The sequence below is a fragment of the Nerophis ophidion genome, linkage group LG12 (assembly GCF_033978795.1).
Source record: "Nerophis ophidion isolate RoL-2023_Sa linkage group LG12, RoL_Noph_v1.0, whole genome shotgun sequence".
NCBI classification, from domain to species: domain Eukaryota; kingdom Metazoa; phylum Chordata; class Actinopteri; order Syngnathiformes; family Syngnathidae; genus Nerophis; species Nerophis ophidion.
The window spans coordinates 3,749,224-3,756,723 of record NC_084622.1 but is presented as its reverse complement, the minus strand read 5'-3'; the positions used below and the strand labels follow the sequence as shown (position 1 = coordinate 3,756,723).

General features: G+C 40.9%; 2 pseudogenes; both read right to left on the bottom strand.

The window, feature by feature from the left end:
- Positions 1-4,715, bottom strand: part of LOC133563737 (transmembrane protein 117-like) — a 10,743-nt pseudogene extending 6,028 nt beyond the window's left edge.
- A 2,622-nt stretch (positions 4,716-7,337) lies between these two features.
- Positions 7,338-7,500, bottom strand: part of LOC133563735 (transmembrane protein 117-like) — a 146,439-nt pseudogene continuing 146,276 nt past the window's right edge.

Sequence of the window (7,500 nt, the reverse complement as noted above, 5' to 3'; positions counted from 1 at the left end):
CTCAGAGACACTGACGGTCACCACACCCGTGGCCACACTCCTCCGACTTTCAGGTACCATATAATCTCACTAAAACGCTAGTAACACAATAAGCAGATAAGGGATTTTCCAGAATTATCCTAGTAAATGTGTCTAATAACATCTGAATCACTCCCACTGCCGTCTTTTTTTTTTCTCTAGTCTTTCACTCTAACTTTCCTCATCCTCGAATCTTTCATCCTCGCTCAAATTAATGGGGAAATCGTCACTTTCTCGGCCCGAATCGCTTTCGCTGCTGGTGGCCATGATTGTAAACGATGTGAGGATGTGAGGAGCTACACAACCCGTGACGTCACGCGCACATCGTCTGCTACTTCCGGTACAGGCAAGGCTTTTTTATTAGCGACCAAAAGTTGCCAACTTTATCGTGGATGTTCTCTACTAAATCCTTTCAGCAAAAATATGGCAATATCGCGAAATGATCAAGTATGACACATAGAATGGACCTGCTATCCCCGTTTAAATAAGAACATCTCATTTCAGTAGGCCTTTAATGTCAGCTGGTCAAAACGATTTGGCAATCTATCATAACAACAACCTGACTACTAAGCTAGATGCTTCCCTGGGACTGTGTTTGTGTTTGTGCTAGTCATGTGTCATCGTTGGAACGCCAGACTTCTTCCTCATTTTATATTTACGGTAATATGATTAATAATTGTGGAAAAAAATTGACATTTTTATTTTGGAGCATTTACCGTATCGTGATTAATCAAAACAGGAAGTTGGCTGTGTTAGGTCTTTTGGCTATTTTATAGCACCCCTGCCCACGAAAGAAAAATAACAACTGGAGGTAGATGATGCACGCATCGGTGATGTGAAACCGATACTCCTCTTTAAATATTTTCGTCCAACGAGGAAGCTGCAACTGCATATGTGGGGTGGACATTCCCGGCAGATTCAAGTCCAGGTCACCCACAAAGTGAGGGAACTCCCAGTCCTGCACACACACACACACACACTGCAAAAAGTCAGTGTTCAAAAACAAGAAAAAAAAATACAAACATTTGGACTAAGCAAAATGATCTGCCTATAGAACAAGAAAATTTGGCTTGTCAAGACTTTCCAAAATAAGAAAAATTAGCTAACTTCAATGAACACAAAAATACCTTTAAAACAGGGGTCTCAAACTCAATTTCCCTGTTTTTGCAAATAATACAATTTCATGGCTGCAACACGTGCCAAAGTAGTTGGGAAAGGGCATGTTCACCACTGTGTTACATCACCTTTTGTTTTAACAACACTCAATTAACGTTTGGGAACTGCGAAAACTAATTGTTGAAGCTTTAAAAGTGGAATTATTTCCCATTCTTGTTTTATGTAGAGCAGGGGTGCCCATTACGTCGATCGCGAGCTACCAGTCGACCGCGGGGTGTGTGTCAGTGGATCTCCAGCCAGGCTTTTAAAAAAAATAGACCTAAAAATTAGTGATCATCAATCTTCACCAAGACGTCACTTAAATGACATTCACGGTACCGGAGGGTCTTGTGAGATGACGCTGGCTGCTGCAAGATCATTATTATGAAAATATGACCGAGAGGAAGGCGAGAAACACTTTTTATTTCAACAGACTATCGCGCCGTACCTTCCGTCAAAACTCTAAAGGCCGACTGCACATTTCCTATCTTCACAATAAAAGCCCTGCTTCATGCTGCCTGCGCTAACAAAATAAGAGTCTCGGAAAGCTGGCGTGCACAAGTGATGTGCACGCCAGCTTTCTGAGGGATCGCTTTCTGAGGGACGCCAGCGTCATCTCACAAGACCCTCGGGTGCCGTGAATGTCAATCAAGCAAGCTACGGAATTTGCCGCCAATGTTTTTCTTGTAAAGTGTATGGAAGCTGGATGAATTAGATGCCAAAAACCGGCGTTATCATCATTACTGTCTGATTCCAATCAATGCAAGTCATCAGAATCAGGTAATACACCAACTTATATTCTTGTCTTTGTGAAAGAAAGACATCTATATGTGTTACACATGCTTGTATTATCATTAAACACATTTAACTTGTTTACAAAAATGTCTCTTTCATAAATAAATAAATATAAATGATATATATAAATGAGGTAGATCCCCTCGAGTTGGTCAATTGAAAAGTAGCTCGCCTGCAGAAAAAGTGTGGGCACCCCTTATGTAGAGCTTCAGTCGTTCAACAGTCCGGGGTCTCCGCTGTCGTATTTTACGCTTCATATTGCGCCACACATTTTCCATGGGAGACAGGTCTGGACTGCAGGCGGGCCAGGAAAGTACCTGCACTTTCATTTGGACTTTCCCTGATTACAACAACTAAATGCCTGCATCTGTTGTTCTTTTTAATAACATTGTTATTCTTAAACTAACCAATTATAAATAAAATAGTTTGACCATTAATGTGAGTTCTTGAACAGGTGCGGCAGATGGATTAAAATGCATGAAAATGTTTTATATTTTGAAGGTTATTTTTTAGACTGATTACCAGCGAAATTATTAATTACTTATCGTGTTAAGCAATGTCAGCTAAGGTTTATCTAAGAGCCAGATGTGGTCATCAAAAGAGCCACAGGTTCTAACTCAGGGGTCTCAAACACAATTTACCTGAGGGCCACTGGATGCAGAGTCTGGGTGAGGCTGGGCCGCAAGAAAATATATATATTTTTAAATATTGCATACTCCTCAGCATGTCTAGTTGTATAATGACGTTTCAAATTGTATCCCTTGTGCACCGCAACGTTCTCTGTGCTAAATAAGACACGTCGGGGAGCCCCTGTGCTCAACAAAGAAATATTGCATCTCCCACTTTTCCTGGAATTGTCTTTGCACATCACTATCCTTTCTCTTCACTGCAGGCTTTGAAAAAGACACGTTTGGGGTTGTGGAATATATTTGTAATTAGCCGACGCACGGAGAATTAATGTTATTTCCGCAATGTGTGTCGTCCCGCTTTTCTTCCCCACAGCAACACGGCATCCATCCATCCATCCATCATCTTCCGCTTATCCGAGGTCGGGTCGCGGGGGCAGCAGCCTAAGCAGGGAAGCCCGGACTTCCCTATCTCCAGCCGCTTCGTCTAGCTCTTCCCGGGGGATCCCGAGGCGTTCCCAGGCCAGCCGGGAGACATAGTCTTCCCAACGTGTCCTGGGTCTTCCCCGTGGCCTCCTACCAGCTGGACGTGCCTTAAACACCTCCCTAGGGAGGCGTTCGGGTGGCATCCTGACCAGATGCCCGAACCACCTCATCTGGCTCCTCTCGATGTGGAGGAGCAGCGGCTTTACGTTGAGCTCCCCCCGGATGGCAGAGCTTCTCACCCTATCTCTAAGGGAGAGCCCCGCCACCCGGCGGAGGAAACTCATTTCGGCCGCTTGTACCCGTGTTCTTATCCTTTCGGTCATGACCCAAAGCTCATGACCATAGGTGAGGATGGGAACGTAGATCGACCGGTAAATTGAGAGCTTTGCCTTCCGGCTCAGCTCCTTCTTCACCACAACGGATCGATACAACGTCCGCATTACTGAAGACGCCGCACCGATCCGCCTGTCGATCTCACCCTCCACTCTTCCCTCACTCGTGAACAAGACTCCTAGGTACTTGAACTCCTCCACTTGGGGCAGGGTCTCCTCCTCCAACCCGGAGATGGCACTCCACCCTTTTCCGGGCGAGAACCAGCAACACGGCAGTCGGCGGATAATAGCCGGGAAAAAAATGAAAATTAAATTTTGAAACAGTTTATCTTCAATTTTGACTCTATAAAATTCAAAATTCAACCGATAAAAAAGAAGAGAAAAACTAGCTAGTTTGAATCTTTTTAAAAAAATTTAAAAAATAATTTATTGAACATCATTAGTAATTTTTCCTGATTAAGATTAATTTTAGAATTTTGATGACTTGTTTTAAATAGTTTAAAATCCAGTCTGCACTTTGTTAGAATATATAACAGATTGGACCGAGCTATATTTCTAACAAAGACAAATCATTATTTCTTCTAAATTTACCAGAACAAAAAATTGAAAATAAATTTAAAAGACTCTGAAATAAGTTTTAAACTGGATTGTAAAGATTTTCTAGATTTGCCAGAATAGTTTTTTTGAATTTTAATCATAATAAGTTTGAAGAAATATTTCACAAATATTCTTCGTCAAAAAAACAGAAGCTAAAATGAAGAATTCAATTAAAATTTATTCATTTTTCTTTACAATAAAAAAACTAAACAACTTGAACATTGATTTAAATTGTCAGGAAAAAAGAGGAAGGAATTTAAAAGGTAAAAAGGTGTATGTGTTTAAAAATCCTAAAATAATTTTTAAGGTTGTATTTTTTCTCTAAAATGGTCTTTCTGAAAGTTATAAGAAGCAAAGTAAATAAAATAAATGAATTTATTTAAACAAATTAAGACCAAGTCTTTAAAATATTTTCTTGGATTTTCAAATTCTATTTGAGTTTTGTCTCTCCTAGAATTAAAAATGTAAATAAATACAATTTTAAAAATTGAGGCAGCTCACTGTTAAGTGCTGCTATTTGACCTATTTTTAGAACCGGCCAGCGGGCGACTCACCTTGTCCTTATGGGCGACCTGTGCCCGCGGGCACCGCGTTAGTGACCCCTGCTATAGCATATCATGACCCACAATGCAGTTCTGCCATGACCCGCCCCCGCCGAATTCTTATTGGCTGGCGTGCATTTGACGATTGCGGACATTTTGTTCATCGCTCACGCGAATGAGATAAATGATATTATTTTATATTTTACGGTAATGTGTTAATAATTTCACACAGTCCCACAGTCGGTCCGGAGAATATGTCGCACCCCCAGCCAAACTATGAAAAAAACGTCGACTTATAGTCTGAAAAATATGGTATTTTGTTAGCGCAGGCAGGATGGAGCAGCGCTTTTATTGTGAAGACAGGAACTGCGCAGTCTGTCTTTAGAGTTTTGACGGCAGGTACGGCGCAACAGTCTGTTGAAATAAAGTGTTTCTCGCCTTCCTGTCGGTTGATTTTTCTTAACGATCTGGCAGCAGCCAGCGTCATCTCACAAGACCCTCGGGTGCCGTGAATGTCAATCAAATGGCGGAAGTGACGTCATTGTGAGGATTGATGATCGCTAATTTTTAGGTCTATTTTTTCAACGCCAGGCTGGTGATCGACCGACACACCTGCCGCCATCGACCGGTAGCTCGCGATCGACGTAACGGGCACCCCTGACCTAAGGTAACCCCTGCGATAATCGAAAGAACGCTTTTGGAAAAAATGTGTCAGTTTTCAACCTTATCCTGACTTGTTGGAATGTTGAGTACTTTTCATCTCTATGCCATTTAAGGAGTTCATTTATAAAAAAAACTAAAAACTTTTGAATTACTACCAGAATTTTACTGATCAAGTTGTAAGGTGACAGGTCTCTATTTTTATTGACTTTCATATACAGTACAGTCCAAAAGTTTTTGGACACACTTTCTCATTCACAACACAACTGATGGTCCCAACCCCAAGGGTAAAAGCAAGAAATTCCACTAATCAACCCCGATAAAGCACTCCTGTGAAGTAAAAACCATTTCAGGTGACTACCTCTTGAAGTTCATTAAGAGAATGCCAAGTGTGTGCAAAACGGTAATCAGAGCAAAGGGTGGCTATTTTGAAGGAACTAGAATACAAACCCCGTTTCCATATGAGTTGGGAAATTGTGTTAAATGTAAATATAAACGGAATACAATGATTTGCGAATCATTTCAACCCATATTCTGTTGAATATGCTACAAAGACAACATATTTCATGTTCAAACTGATAAACATTTTTTTTGTTGCAAATAATCATTAACTTTGGAATTTGATGCCAGCGACACGTGACAAAGAAGTTGGGAAAGGTGGCAATAAATACTGATAAAGTTGAGGAATGCTCATCAAACACTTATATGGAACCTCCCACAGGTGTGCAGGCTAATTGGGAACAGGTGGGTGCCATGATTGGGTATAAAAGCAGCTTCCATGAAATGCTAAGTCATTCACAAACAAGGATGGGGCGAGGGTCCCCAATTTATAAGCAAATTGTCGAACAGTTTTAGAACAACATTTCTCAACGAGCTATTGCAAGGAATTTAGGTATTTTACCATCTACGGTGCGTAAAATCATCAAAAGGTTCAGAGAATCTGGAGAAATCACTGCACGTAAGCGATGATATTACAGACCTTTGACCCTTCAGGTGGTACTGCATCCAAAAAACGACATCAGTGTGTAAAGGATATCACCACATGGGCTCAGGAACACTTTATAAAACCACTGTCAGTAACTACAGATGGTCGCTACATCTATAAGTGCAAGTTAAAACTCTACTATGCAAAACGAAAGCCATTTATCAACAACACAAAGGGATGCCGCTGGCTTCGCTGGGCCCGAGCTCATCTAGGATGGACTGATGAAAAGTGGGAAAGGTGTTCTGTGGTCTGACGAGTCCACATTTCAAATTATATTTGTAAACTGTGGACGTGGGGTCCTCCGGAACAAAGAGGAAAATAACCATCAGGATTGTTATAGGCGCAAAGTTCAAAAGCCAGCATCTGTGATGGTATGGGGGTGTATTAGTGCCCAAGGCATGGGTAACTTACACATCTGTGAAAGCACCATTAATGCTGAAAGGTCCATACAGGTTTTGGAGCAACATATGTTGTCATCCAAGCAAAATTATCATGGACGCCCCTGCTTATTTCAGCAAAACAGTGCCAAGCCACATGTTACATCAGCGTGGCTTCGTCGTAAAAGAGTATGGGTACTTTCCTGGCCCGCCTGTGGTCCATACATTTCTCCCATCGAAAATGTGTGGCGCATTATGAAGCGTAAAATACGACAACAAGACCCCGGACTGTTGAAGGACTGAAGCTCTACATAAAGCAAGAATGGTAAAGAATTCCACTTTCAAAGCTTCAACAATTAGTTTCCTTACTTCCCAAACGTTTATCGAGTGGTGTTAAAAGAAAAGGTGATATAACAGAGTGGTGAACATGCCCTTTCCCAACTACTTTGGGCGTTAATTATTATTTGAAAAAAAAAAAAAGTTTGAACATCAAATATCTTGATTGTGTAGTGCATTCAACTGAATATGGGTTGAAAAGGATTTGCAAATCATTGTATTCCGTTTATATGTACATCTAACACAATTTCCCAACCCATATGGAAAAGGGGTTTGTACAAAACCGGTTTTCGGTATTTTCACCTTTTTTTGTTAAGTACAGAACCCCACATGTGATCATTCATAGTTTTGATGCCTTCAGTGACAATCTACAATGAAAATAAAGAAAACCCATTAAATGAGAAGGTGTGTTCAAGCTTTTGGCCTGTTCTGTATTCTGGACTGTTCTTCCGCCATTGATAAGGAGTCTGCTTCTATTTAGTAACAAACAGTATATTTAAGACGTGTGTGGACTCGTAGTGATTTCAAGTGTTGTTGCTTTAAGTACAAACGTTTGTAAACACGTCTAGGAAATGATTACACCCAAGAAGG